Here is a 13,939-nt window from a genome sequence, read left to right on the forward strand (position 1 = left end):
ACAGGGTGATCTAAACCGTTGACGCACTCGTAAGAAATAGCGGACACAGAAAATGGATTCTCGCTTCGTCAGTTTAAATGTGCTTCGCGAATTACTCGCCGGCATGACATCCCTAGCGGCAGCTGCTAAGCAAAGAGTACGCGTCGTTGTCATGACAACCGTCGGACAGGTGACCTCCTTCTTGGCGTCCGTCTGGGAAGTCATCCTTTACCCGAGAGGAGCAATATCATTTACAAGTTTCACGCAAGTAGGTGCAGCCGAGATTGCCGGAAGTTATTCATGGATCGATTTCCGGTTTCTCATACTGCAACCTCGTGTGGTAAAGTGGCGTGACGCTGTCGCGATGGAAGCGTCATCCCATCTATTCAGGGTCGCAGATTTTTGCTTTTTTGGGGGGTGGGGGTTAACCGTCTCTCCCAAATTTGTTGGGTAAAAATTTGATCTTTTTTATTTATTTTTTTCTGCAATCTTTAGTCTGCGATCGTGTAGAGTGTCGCTTTTTCGAGTTGAATGAATTTTGCATTCGACGAGTAAAGATTCCGTGCTTTCCGTAATCCGCAGTTCTGGGTGAGATGTATTCGGAGATAATGGGGGTATACCCCCAGTTATTATCAATATTATCGATATTTTTATAATTTCTCAAACTATTGAGATGCGCGCCGTATGCCGGAAAATTACGATTGTACTTACGATTCCTGCTCGTCGGTAGTACGTATTTCACCGCAAACGACAGAAGCACAACCTCGCGACACGAAAAAAAGAATCGCGAAGCGAGCATCCATATTTTAGCCTCCAAGATATCGACCGGGCAGGGTCACAAATGTACATCTGCATTTCCTCACAGGGACCGTTATCTACGTTATCTGAAACCAGCACTTAGGCAGACCAGTATCGCGGAACTTTTTTTTTCTTACGAAGAAAAATGAGGGACGCTAGGCGACGCACGAAAGTACGCATAAAAATCTACGCTGTTCGCGCTCTAGAAATTATGCGGGCCGGTCAATACACGAGGGTAAGGTTGTCCTGTAAAGGACACTTCGCGGCAACTGGAGCCTTAATGAGGAGAAGCCGACTTTTCGTTGGCGTTAACGTTGCCGTGCGGGTTATCCAAGGACGAGCGTTCCTTCCGCTTTAATTCTGTGTCTTCGTTTCGAAGGTTTGAATCTGTCTGTTTATAGATAGCGTGCTCTCCCAAAGCACGAATCGGATTCTGGGCATGCGCAGTGCCGACCCCAAATTTCATTATACCTCGATAGCGCTTCTCCAAGATTCTAAGATTCTCTAACAACTTATAACTGACTTAAAAACACTGCCTGACCGGAAGACAAGAAGATTTCCTACCGTGAAGTCACAGGTACAGAATATCCCCTGACCGTTTTCTAGATACGATGAAAGAGAAATAAAAGAAAGAGAACAATGATGTGGTGCAAGAGGAAGCATTATCTGAAGCAATAACATGACCGGCCGATGCTCCCGACAATACGAGAGGCTACTTGACCTCCAATCCGGCAATATTCCCCTGACTTGTCGCACACATTATGAAAAGAGTCTATGTAGCTATATATAGCCCTGTGGCCGAGGTTGTGTCCGACCATTTATTGCCACCGACCGTTATTGATCTTTCTCAAGCGTAGCAGATGGTTGGTTGTAGCGTTGATTACAAACCTTTTCATACATAGGAGAATATAAGGAAGATAGAGAAGTAGGCGATCAGGAATATAAGCCATGACCTGAACCTTTAAAAAAAAAAAGAGTAAACTTTTAAGTAAGCATTTTAGTATACTTTTGGTGGTTCGAATAGTGTGTTCGTGTCGTTCCTCCGTGTGCCCAGAGTCGGGCTTTTATATTATGGAGTTCATCCACCAGCAAAGCCTCCATCTACGCCATTTTGTCACCTGAACCTTTAATCACGAAAACGTAGGAGCGCAACCATTTTCTACCCTTTGTCATCGTGGAATTAACCGGTCAATGTTTAATTTTTTAGTAAACTTTTACTTTCATTCCGCTCCTGACTCACTTATTCTTTGCCTCGTGTGTGAACTTCTTTCGTCACATTAATTCTTCTCATGCGTGTACATGAACATAGAGGATAAATAGGTCGAAGCTCAGTGGTTGCCCATAAAGTGTGCGCTTATTTGTCGAGGATTCGGCCACTATGTCAGGCTGCGTCTCGCTTTCACGAATTCGGGATGTAAAAATCGAGGTTTGTTCTTTAATCTGATATTGGGAGTGATATTGTGCGTAATGTTTCATTTCATTTCATTTCATTTCATTTCATTTTATTACCCTGAAGCGCAATTGCATTACAGAGGGGAGTGAGGCAATAATAATACGCGAAACTACACATATAAGAAATAGTAGGAAATAACAATACTATAACAAAGAAAAATATTATAACAACAGGAGCTGAGAGACTGCTTTACGAAATGAATCTGGGTTAGTTACCTGAACTATGTTACGTGGAGTTAATGGAGTTAACGTGGAGTCTATGTTATAGAGTTAAAGTAGAAAGCAAAAAGTATAGCATGGCACTATGAACAGAATACGCGTACACACACAGAAAAGGAAAAAAAGTGTACAGTATTTGGGAATACTTTGCTTTTTAATATAAACCGGGGATAGCGACATTTTGATACACGTACAGCTTTGGACATAAGTTCACGGAACACAGGGGTGTCGCATTTCTCCATTGGAGCGACATCCTAGCAGCAAACAGGAGCGGACACATATACGGAGAGATGGGTAGAATATACGATCACCCGTTTCTTATTAGATTTTTTTTTTTTCCTGATAGCTAGAAGGGGCCGCTCCGATGAAGAAATACGCCAAGCTGTACGTGGCTCGTCGCATCACGCAGTGTTGAGGAAAAAAAAAAAAGAGTTCCTCTTCTACCGCGGTGTCGTACTTTGCGAGACAGAAACCTAGCTAGCTATAAAGGGATTTCTTCCGCCTAAAATTTATTTAGGAAAATTTATGAATCCAAGTTTTTTTTTTCTGTACGACCCACACGTCATGGAGACCAACCCTAAAGGAAGGAAGGGTTCTTCTTAGTTTCCCTTCCACGAAATGTAAGCACAAATTAGTAAGCGCATATTTCACTAACTGTGATGTCCTTACTCTGGTTCTCCTCTTGTAGTAACCTGCGTACTGGAGATAAAACGGCCAAAAAGGGTTGGTGTGGAACGCGGACTATTCCTAAAATTGCACTAAAATTATAAAGACAGCTGTTATGCGATCGTGTTCAATGCGTATAATATCTATTGTAGTTGTTCCGTATTACTGTATTGTATTGCATCGCCTCACAGGAATTGTGTCCACTTAAAACATGTATCGTTAATCTCCTCTTAAACGCGGCACTACCCTGCCAAATCAGTTAATATGACCAGCAGTGGGTTGCTTTCATCATCCGAGGAAGTAGGTCCAATTCTCTACTTGAAAGATATTTCTTCGGTATCTTCCGAGTGCATCCACCAAATTTACCACGAAATTTGCCTATATGCCCTTCAGGGAATTCCGTGCCATTTCTGCGCAATTTCGCAGTCCATAGTTATTGTTATAGGGTGAGACCCAACAAACCAGTTACGATTCCTAGCATCGTCTGCAAAACAATTACGTCACGCTCCAAGTAAACACCATTCGACTTCTCCGCTCCGAAGTAGCTAAACATTAGATGCCACTACCAGCACTAAACTTACTCCATAAACAAATTTCGATGGTGCCGGCTACGTGTAGACACAGTTGTTTCCAAACGAAAGGAGCATATTTCTCGCAACACATGTTTCATTTACGCGAGACACACGCGGAAGCATATACAGTCAACCCTCGATTTATGAACACCCTCGGTTCCCCCAAAAATCGTTCATAAATCGAGGGATTCATAAATCGAAAATTCCGTTAACTGAGTACTGTCGAGCAAATGGAACAGTATTTCCGAGTTGGGATTGTGTTTATAATGCCATATATTGTGTAATTTTGCTTTTGACCATGCCTTCTGCTGTATCAATCTCACAAAGAGTAGATGTTAGCGCATTCACACTCTGTTTATTATGCAATACTAAATTGTTTAATTTTGCTTTGGACCATGCCTTCCGCTGTGTCAATCTTGGAAAGAAGAAATGTCACCACATTCGCACTGGACTGGTCTCGGATTTCCTCCGGGATTTTTAACCTCCGTTTATTAATCTCCGGGTGACAGCGACCACCTTATTCATCAACTGAGGTCAGGAACACTTGGTCGCACCTTGTGCGACCCCGAAAAACCCGTTTGTTGTTCGGATTTCGAGGGGTTAAGAACCGAGGGTGCAATACCTGGAAAACGTTTTGTCCGTTCAGGCGTCATTCATAAGACCACAGAATAATCCGTTTGAAGGCTTCTGTTGACCTCGGAACGATTCGTTCATAAATTGAGGGCAAAAACGCTGGGCAACTCCTAGTTGGTTCCCAGAAATTCCGTTCATTATTCGAATATCAAGGTTCATAAAACGAGGGAAAAATGAATGGAAAAAGTTTGGTTCCCCGTGCTCGTGTTCATAAAACGAGGGAATTCATAAATCGAAGGTTCATAAATCGAGGGTTGACTGTATTCACCACAGTGTGGAACCTTAGCGCTACTAAGAGTTTTAGCGTCACTCAGGTAAACAAATAAAGATGCACACAAAGAGCTACGCCATCGACTTGGCGGTGCTACAACATAACCGAGCCGAGAAAGAGCTGACCCTCCCTGAGAAAACGCAGACACCCTTCGGTTTATTTGCTTTCCGTCGGCCTAATTGCATCGCTCATGCACTGGACCCGAACAAAAAGTCACGGTTCACCGCCGTGAGTCAGGGCGACTTCAAAAATGCTGGCTATGAAACACCCGTCGTCACGTGGCGAGAAAAACGTTCTGCCCGAAAATAGGATCGTCTGCTTTTCTTTTCTCCTGCAACAAGCGCTGTCGTCTGCATACTGAGCAGAAGCTATATACCGTCCAAACTGTTCGTTGTTTGTTAACACGTTCAATTTCTACGCCTTTTCTTTTAACGAACATATTGTTCTTTCGGGTTAGGCATATTCTGTGGCGCCCACACGTCTGCGCCGACATCTTTGAAGCATTCTTCGGTACGCACGTGCGGTGTTTGCATGAGCGCGCGTCCTTAGAGTGTCAAGATCTCTTGGAGGGGTGTGCGTGTATAGGAATAGTTGTAATTCCGCCAGTTCCGAAACATATTCTGTCGTTTACAAGTACGTAGCGGACATTCATATTATACCCTTGTCAGACGTACTAATTTAGTGTCACTTTCAGCGAGTACACTTGCAGTAAGTGTCATTCTTTCGGAGTCACACGGCATCTTTTAGTGACACTAAATGCAAAGTACACTTACGATGAAGTGAGTTCGCCAAACTCACTTCACTTTGCCTGCGACAATCAAGTACGTAGCCTCCACGGCAGGGATTGCGTAACAAAAAGCTTATTTTTGGAAAAGGAAAGAAACAACCCAATCGGAATTTATTTTTGGACAAATTTGTTAAGACAGCGCTGATTTGTATAAGAAAGACGTAAGGATTTTTGGCGTGATTTACCGGTACTCTCGTTCACAGACTGCCCAGTAGAGTTCGTAATCCACTACGTGAAAAAATGATGACGTAAGAAAAATGATTTTACCAAGAAAGCATGGCGCACTCCCCGATGTTAGGTGGGAGTTCAAGCTCGCCCATCGTCATCACCATGACTGCTTAGTGACACTTACTTATGCCGTGTAGCAGGAGCCTAGTGAAAGTGACATTACAGGACGGAGTGCACTTCAAATAAGTGACACTAAATTAGTACGTCTGACAGGGGTATTACCCATGCAGACGGCGGTAATGCAGAGGGCGTTTTGGTCACGCACGATAGTAGCGTGTGGACAACTGCATATTTGGCCGCCATCATCGTGTTTTGGAGCGCGATAGACATGCACCGTTCCGTACGAGACGGCAAACAATGTTGTCGTCTGCTACCCGCGCACCAAGACGACATTGAACTCCTTTTTTCAATTTAAAATACTCGCAGAAAATGGACGCACTAATGTATGGTAGCAGACGCTCGCAACAATTCCGGTAGACAAAGTCGAGCTCGCATGTCCGCTTGTTACTACGTATTATCTCTCATATCAGCAGGCCTCTATTCTGTTTCTTTCCTTGCTCTATAAAATTGAGTGAACGACATTAATGAACAACTTGCTAACAGGGCTGCCTGTCTAATACCACCATAATGTGGTGATTAATAAAAGAAAGAAAAAAAAACTCTCCTCGTGGTTTCCGTACTTATTTCTTCTCGTCTTTCGCTTCGTGTTTTCAAGATCCCTTATATCCAAAATTCTAGCGCGCACTGCCGCGCGCTGATGGCAGCACGTCCTAAATTTATTACGAAGTAATTTGCAACTTTTTCTGTGTCTCTCTTCGTTTTGAATCCGCTCTCCTGCGCAGCTGCTTTTCAAACCGCTGTCTTGGAAAAAAAAAAAAAAAAATGAAAGAGGCAAAATGTAAAAGAAGTTACTTTCTGACAAATATCGTACCTGCGTTGAAATTATCCCGTAGCGTAGTCACAAAAAAGAAAAAAAGAAAGCGCGCGCGAGAGAGAGAGAGACAGAGAGAGATGTTTGACAGTGCTGCCCTCTCTTAGCCACTTTATCGGCGCCCACACCTCCATTGCTCACATTTCCCTTTCCTCGCGCCGGTCGAAGCAAAGACAACAACGACTTTATTTTGATGATGGTGATCGAGTCGTCGGAGCATCTTTCACCTAACAGAGTACGATCCTTTATTTTATTTCCTCTTTAACGTGACCTCTGTGTCAGTTATGGGGAAGTTCCTTAAGTTACAGTTAGGAGTCTCGAAATGTAACTGGTTACAGCTACAGTTACCGCCCAACTTCGTTGCTTTCTCTCTCAAACTCTCAAAAATTTTGTTTGTATCTCTTTTTTTTTTGTGCTTGTAGCGTTTGCCGTCCAAGCAGAACTATATAACGGGGTTTATTTATTGCACTTAAGCGATAGGTGCTCTTTCGAAGTAATGGTCAGTAATTGTCTACCGCTTCACTCCCTATGACATACTGGAGAGCCGACAAACAGATATTTATAAACTGCTGGATGCAAACATATAGGAGCTCCATCACAGTTACATTCCGATAGAAGGCGGACAATCTATAGCACGTGCCGAGACACGTCGTTGTCCTTGTGTCTCAACTGTCCTTGTTCTTCCGTGTCTCCGGGTTACTATTACAGTTACATTTACTGATTAATTTCACCAAATGTGGGAACTAACTACAGTTAATTAACGGCTAATTTCCCAAAGACTAGCTCGTTACGGTTACAAGTTAGGTACTATAGTGCTATACGTACTATAGTCAAGGACAAGCTCCGTGTGCATTGAGTCCATTCATGCAGTGAAACGAGGCAGATTATGTAAGACTGAATTAAAAACAATTAAAAAAACCCAGTGCTGGGTAGGACAAGGACAGAGGATAAAAGGACAAGGACCGGCACTGATGGTTCATATTGAATTAAAAACAATTAAAAACCCCCAGTGCTGGGTAGGACAAGGACAGAGGATAAAAAGTCAGTGCCGGTCCTTGTCCTTTTATCCTCTGTCCTTGTCCTACCCAGCACTGGGGTTTTTTAATTGTTTTTAATTCAATATGAACCAACCAGCCCAAACGCTTACTCTGCTTATGTAAGATGAAGCACGGAATGTTTCGTTAAACTTGCATAAGTATAGACAGGGGAGACCCGGGCTGAGGTCATCAATGAGGTCAATGGCCCGAAACTGAAATGGACGCCTGGCGAACGTCTTGTGGGGTCCGCGAGAACCGTCTCTGTTTGGCTCCTTGACGTTGAGCCAACAATTAATGGTTGCCTCTCAGTTACAGATGCAGCTATTCGGTAGGCGGTGATTTCCGCCGTATTTCTCATGGTAGTATACGCATGTTGTCTACTTTGTATTCTATTTAACTTCGACTAGTTAGCACCGCGGAGCAAATGTGGCGGAGGACAGATGGAAGGAGGGGAGGTGTATCCGGGAATCCCAAGGAAAACGTGAGACATCACAACATGTGGTGGCATTCGAACCCAGCAACTCTGAGTCTATCGCGTGACTTTGCAGCCGCCACCAACGAGATCCAACCCGGTGTCCACGAAGTCATCAGAAAAGGTTATACTTTTTGCTTCATATATATATATATACTATATATATGCAATGGCCTCTCACCGATAGTCTCGTAAAATGTCGCCCTAAACGCGATTCCATGCCCTAGGGCATGCAGGAAGAACCACAAAAGGCGAGCCTTCGAAGCGCAATTTAGCGCTACAACGATCATTGGAGAGGAAGTACTTCCAGTATGGATGTCCCCTTTTTATGTCCGGTCCATAACTGCGCTCATAAAGACGAGCGGCCGACGTTTTCACGCAGCTGCCGGAAACGCTAAGTGAGAAAAGAGCACAAAAACATTGATGTCCACACGTTTCGACGATAGTACATCCGCAAAATCACACTGTGCGTTTGTACCCGTGTTTTTCTATGTGTAACGCGCGCGATATGCACGGCGTGATATTGCGTGACGAATAGCCATTGTGCGTTACGTAAGTGTCTATATATATATATATATGTGTGGTTCTTCCTGGAAGAGCCGAGAGATATTCTGCAACCGCCAGCCTCGCGCGTTGGTCCAGCCAGCTTGACTCTTACATGTATGTTCGGTAGTGGTGGGAAAACGGTATCGTAAGCAGCGATCACGAAACACGGAAAAAAGCGTGCGACGCCGTATTCGGCGTTCAGTGGTGTCAGAGACCCCTAGAGATCCCCGAGGAAGGGTGGAGATGCGCGAGGGGTCCGCCGGGAAAAGGGCTAGAGTGGTCGTTGGGCCAGACCCGCCTCCTGGAGAACTTACAAGAGATCTGCGTACTTAACCTGTGTTCGTCCTATAGCCTGGGATATACTTATGTTGTCCAATCCAGTAACCAATCCAATCCCATACAAGTCTCGTTTTCCCTGCGGTATTTCGTCAGCACAACGAAGCGGATTTGCATCGTGTGAGCCAACGAAGACCGAAAAAAGGACTTTACGGTCGTATAACGTGGACCAACACGGATCTTTGCACGCTATATATACAAATGCCTCGGAAGCGCCAATCTGGCCAGAGTGGACAGCCCCAACAGAGGAGAGACTCTTCCCTATAACCAAAAGCCAGCGTAGCGAGTCCAAGGCCCGATGTGTGACATTATCTGTGCCACACGTTAGTATGACACCAGCTAACGCTTGGTCAATCACCTGGAAACGCAATGCTGGATACTATCCTGGAGGCCGCATTGTAGAGGAGGAGGTATAATGGTTTTATGACTCCGAAAAGGAAAAGCAAAATTGAGAGAGTAATATATCGGATGACAGAGAAAGGGCAAAGGGCAATCTATTTCTTTGCTTTCTCAGATCTTGGTAAAACGTCACAACATGACGTCACGCCTTGTTTGTCCGTTTTAATTCCGCGTTAGCACAACGAGTCAGCTATGGCTATGGGATATATGGAGGAGAGAGAGAGAAAGTAACGGCTCTGGACTAACATCTCCATTTTTTCTTTTACGAGTCAATCAATCACCGGTGCCGTCTGCCGAAAAGATTCAGGGAAAAGGGGGGGGGGGCGTGATCATGCCGCGTCTTTGACATGACCTTGGACCAAGAAACGAATCAATTGGTAAGTACAGTCAAACTCCTTTATAGCGAACACCTTTTTAACGAAAATACCACTACAGCAAATTTTTTTGCGGTCCCGCTGGAGCCCTATAGGTCCAATAATGGGCAACCTTTTTAACGAAAATACCTTTACTGCGAATTTTTTTTTGCTGTCCCCTGAGTTTCGTTGTAAAGGAGTTTCACTGTATATGTGTTCGAAGAGGAGTCTAGCTGTGTGCTTAATCTTGTCGCTGGATCGTGAAAATCGTTGAGTTTAACATGAAGAAGGTGTTACCGCGATAAAGTGCATTTGGTGAGCTCCATGGATTGGCTCGGGGTGGTCAAAGAAAGGAGTAACTCGTCCACAGTGTTTCTCATCACATCACTATTACTTGTGACACCATTCTTATCTAGGAGTCTAATTACATTTTTTTTTAATTACCCCGTTTCTTCCAAAATGAAGAAGATTTTCATTGGACTTTTATAAAACGCTCCAGGCAAGTTTTTTGTTGACACAATTGTTATAGCAGGAAATCAGTCGGAAACAAATATACGCGCTAGAATAACTCGTAGTGTACGTGACCTTGACAACCTTAAGGCGACCAGTGTGAAGTAAAACAAAAACGCTGCCGCCACACGACTGCTTGTCACATCTAAAACCGCTACGTAAGATACTTGAGTAAAACTGTCCGCCAAGTATTCCAAATTGAATTGCACGGGTCCCCTACCAAAGTTTACGGAACACAATTTGCGACGTATTTCTCGACCGGAGCGACACCCTGGCGGCGAACTGGAGAGTGGACACAGTCACTGAGAGGTGCGTGCAATACCAACACCACATAGATACGGAAGACCTCCTCTCCCACAGAATTCGTCCGCTTCTGCCTTTCACCGTTCTGCGAATTCGAGAACTCGCAAAATGATTGCGGCTAACTTCGAACCTGCACACCCGAATATGTCGACACAAAGTGCAACGCGCTTTCCAGAAAATCAGTTTTGGGGGAAGATTGAGACCGTTTTGCGCTTTCTTTTCAAGTTTTCCCATTTAGTACGCGGGGACGTTCAATCACTACTGGCAGACGACATTGGTTTGTCTCCATGGCGACGACTGCTGAAAGCACGTTCGTGATTGGCTACCGCCATTGAAAACACGATCCTGGTTGGCTGACTCTAAATTGTTACGTCACGTCGACGAGCGCGCGGGCTTTCTGTATCTAGGTGGTGTTGGCAATACCCAGCCATAAGCGTATTCTGCTCCTGTGTTCTGCTGGGGTGTCGCGCGCAGATGAAGATATACGTCACGCCCGTGTTCCGTAAACTTATGTCGGGACCTGCACGAGTAGCGGCGTGTCCTGTGGCGCCACCGTCCGAGCTTGCGGTTTCTGTTCGGTGAAGATCCGCAGACCAGCTCCCGTGGCATTAGTGGTTAGGATGATCGCTGTCATTCCACTGTCACTCGTTGTATGTTATTAACCGGCTTCACTGTATATACCACTGTTATTTACTGCTTGCACTGTACATATCATCAGGTTAATGTAATAAATTCTCTTTATATAGGATGATCGCTTTCCACGCCGAGACTGGGAGGTGGCACGGGTTCGAGTCCTGCCTCCGGCTGCGCTGTCTGAGGTTTTCCCTGGGTTTTCCGAAGATTTTCCAGGCGAATGTCGGCACAGTTCCCCCTGAAGTCGGCCCAGGACGTCCCCACTAACCCCTCTGTCCCCCACCCCTTCCTGCGGTCCTCTCTCCATCTGTCCACGTCTGTACGACGCTCATGGCCACAGTTGCTTCGCGGCGCTAACACGGAATTCAGCGAACCGGTAAGGAAGTGGTAAGGGAAGTGCCTCAAGATGAGATAGACTGTTCTTCTGCTAGGCACGGTCCTCATCATTGGCATGGTGTTAAAGGGTAAGGATGTGCGCAAGTTCTCACCCCCCCCCACCCCCATCTCTCTTAAAACTGCTTGGTCCCTGGCCAGCCCACCAACGCTGTGCCCTCAAAGCTCCTTTGACCTTTTTGGACACCATATGACCTCGATACTTATTGTGAAGGGGATCATTATTTCATTCACCACTTCACCACAAGCAATGGGGTAGCGTATCTCCCCTGCCGACGAAACTTCTCATTCATCGTCTCAAAATAAAAAATTCTTCTTCCTGTTCTTCCTGTATTCATTTACACTTATAACCAGCAAAAGGACCGCCCCTTTAATAAAGCGAACGCCGACCACAGTATTCCAAGTACTATCTTTTCTGCCTCCAACTTTAGAGCAGCTGAATTCTATCCCTATTCTTTACAGACGTTGGTACCTTATGAAACGCGGTCCACCTCGCGAAAGCGTGTATATACATATTAAATCTTAAGTTCTAATCGTTCCATACACCTATTCTTTACAGCGAGACTCGGCGGTCCAGTTGATCACAATCGGTGAAAAAAAAAAATCCTACGAGCAGATAATAGTAGCGCGGTTCTACTCCACTAGGTGGTGTGTCAATATTCCTTCGCATCGATAGGTCTCACAGGTTGGGATACACTCAATTTATTGATCCGAGACACGGACGCGTGACACGAACGTGATATCGCTTCCGGATAAGGACAGTCTTTGTCACTTTTTCTGGTACATGAAAAAAAAAAAAAAAAGAAAAGAAGAAAGAATAAGAACCCTCGTCACGACCGTGTTCTTTAAATTGTAACATTGGCGACTTTATCAACGGCCATTTAGCGGTTAAGCCGGTTCACACATGTGGATACTACACTTCCTGCTTTCGGGGTAGCGAACGGTCCAACCATGTCGCCTGAGCCATGGAATATGTCGTTCACTTACAACAGCCAGAAATCGTACGAGGCTTTTGATTCTATGATTATTCGTAGTGGTGATGGTGATGTGATAAAGAAGAAAAAAAAAAAAAATGGAGATGTGAGTTACGACGAGGTCGAACTTGCTATCCCAGTACACTTACACACAGAAAGTACAAACAGATGGGAGAGTTAAAATAATGGAGCTCAACGTGTATAGTTCAAAAGTTTCGACCGAGTGAGTGTAAAATGTCGGAATCGCTGGGGGTCACACACACAGCACACATTCAGCGAGTCATAGAATGCGAATGATGCGAAGGTTTGATAGGTATTTGGTTAGAGTGGGGAAAGCAACAAACGTTAAAATTCTCGGCAGGTTTCATGAAACCTGATGCATGTAAACCTTAATTAAAATTAAATAAGCACTCCGCAAATTCGACTGCATCGAATACTTCTGCATGTTATGCAAAAAGCACGGATGTGTAAATACAGAAATGTAATACAATATGCGAATAATAAAAGTTCATACTTCTTGAAATACAATATATAGTTATTGCTTAGAACAGGTAAACGTATTACTGATGGTTAGCTTCCCTGCAATGCAAGTAAATATTGCGGTGAAGCAGACTCTATTAATATCGCTTCCTCGTCTGCTACGTAACTCGTGATGAATATTTGATTTTTTTTTTCGCCACCAGCAAGTTTTCGGAGATTCTTTCACGAACGATCTTTTCTCACAACACGTCGGTAATTTTACCAAATCGTGTGTTTTGGAAAAAGCGAAACCGCGCACGCCAGCAGGCGTGTGTGAGATGTATCCGTGTCATCACTTCGATTTACGTCAGTTTCTCGCTCCAGTCAGCTAGCGTTAATTAAATTTTTGTCTATTTGCATTTATCTGCGTCCCAACTTGGACGTAAAATGGCATCATTCAAATGCGAAGTAGAAGCGTGTCATAATAAACAGCGCTCTGACAAGCTCTCCCTTTCAAAAAACACAGCGACCACCTCTGCGTGGATATTCAATCTCTTTCTGCGGCAGAAAATATTTGCTTACCTTAACCAGATTAAATCCGGTATTCTTTCGAGAGAGGCGTTGGGAATGGAGTCCTCGCTAAACGCTTTGGACGTTGTTTACTGAGGATCTTGTATCGCAAAGGGAATCACCATTGCAGTCATGGCGAAAATGGGAATCAGTTGCCAGCGCTTCCGGCAGATGACGCTACTCACGCCGGAACGTGGATCACGTGACTGGTCACGTGACTCGCGCTTCATCTGGCCGTTTTGTTCTGCGCCATTTCGAATCGAAACCGAAAGAAGGGAGAAAAGGAAGAGCGACGGAACGAGCCGATGAATTACGGCTGTTGTCTTCTTTTTTAGTTGTTTCAGTAGTCCAACAGCAACGAGATTGCCATTTAATGATGACAAAGCAATATGGTTTGAGAGGAAATGGGTTCAGTATG

The 13,939-nt window shown here is 44.6% G+C and overlaps 1 protein-coding gene across 1 annotated transcript in view; it reads right to left on the bottom strand.

Moving 5' to 3' along the window:
* LOC135387827 (popeye domain-containing protein 3-like) overlaps window positions 1-13,693 on the bottom strand; it is a 30,165-nt gene extending 16,472 nt beyond the window's left edge. The window contains exon 1 of the mRNA XM_064616980.1: window positions 13,534-13,693. The gene's annotated coding sequence lies outside the window, so the exon portion shown is untranslated. The remainder of the gene's footprint in view (window positions 1-13,533) is intronic.
* Between the last annotated feature and the right edge of the window lie 246 nt (window positions 13,694-13,939).

This window comes from Ornithodoros turicata, chromosome 3 (assembly GCF_037126465.1).
Source record: "Ornithodoros turicata isolate Travis chromosome 3, ASM3712646v1, whole genome shotgun sequence".
Taxonomy (NCBI): Eukaryota; Metazoa; Arthropoda; class Arachnida; order Ixodida; family Argasidae; genus Ornithodoros; species Ornithodoros turicata.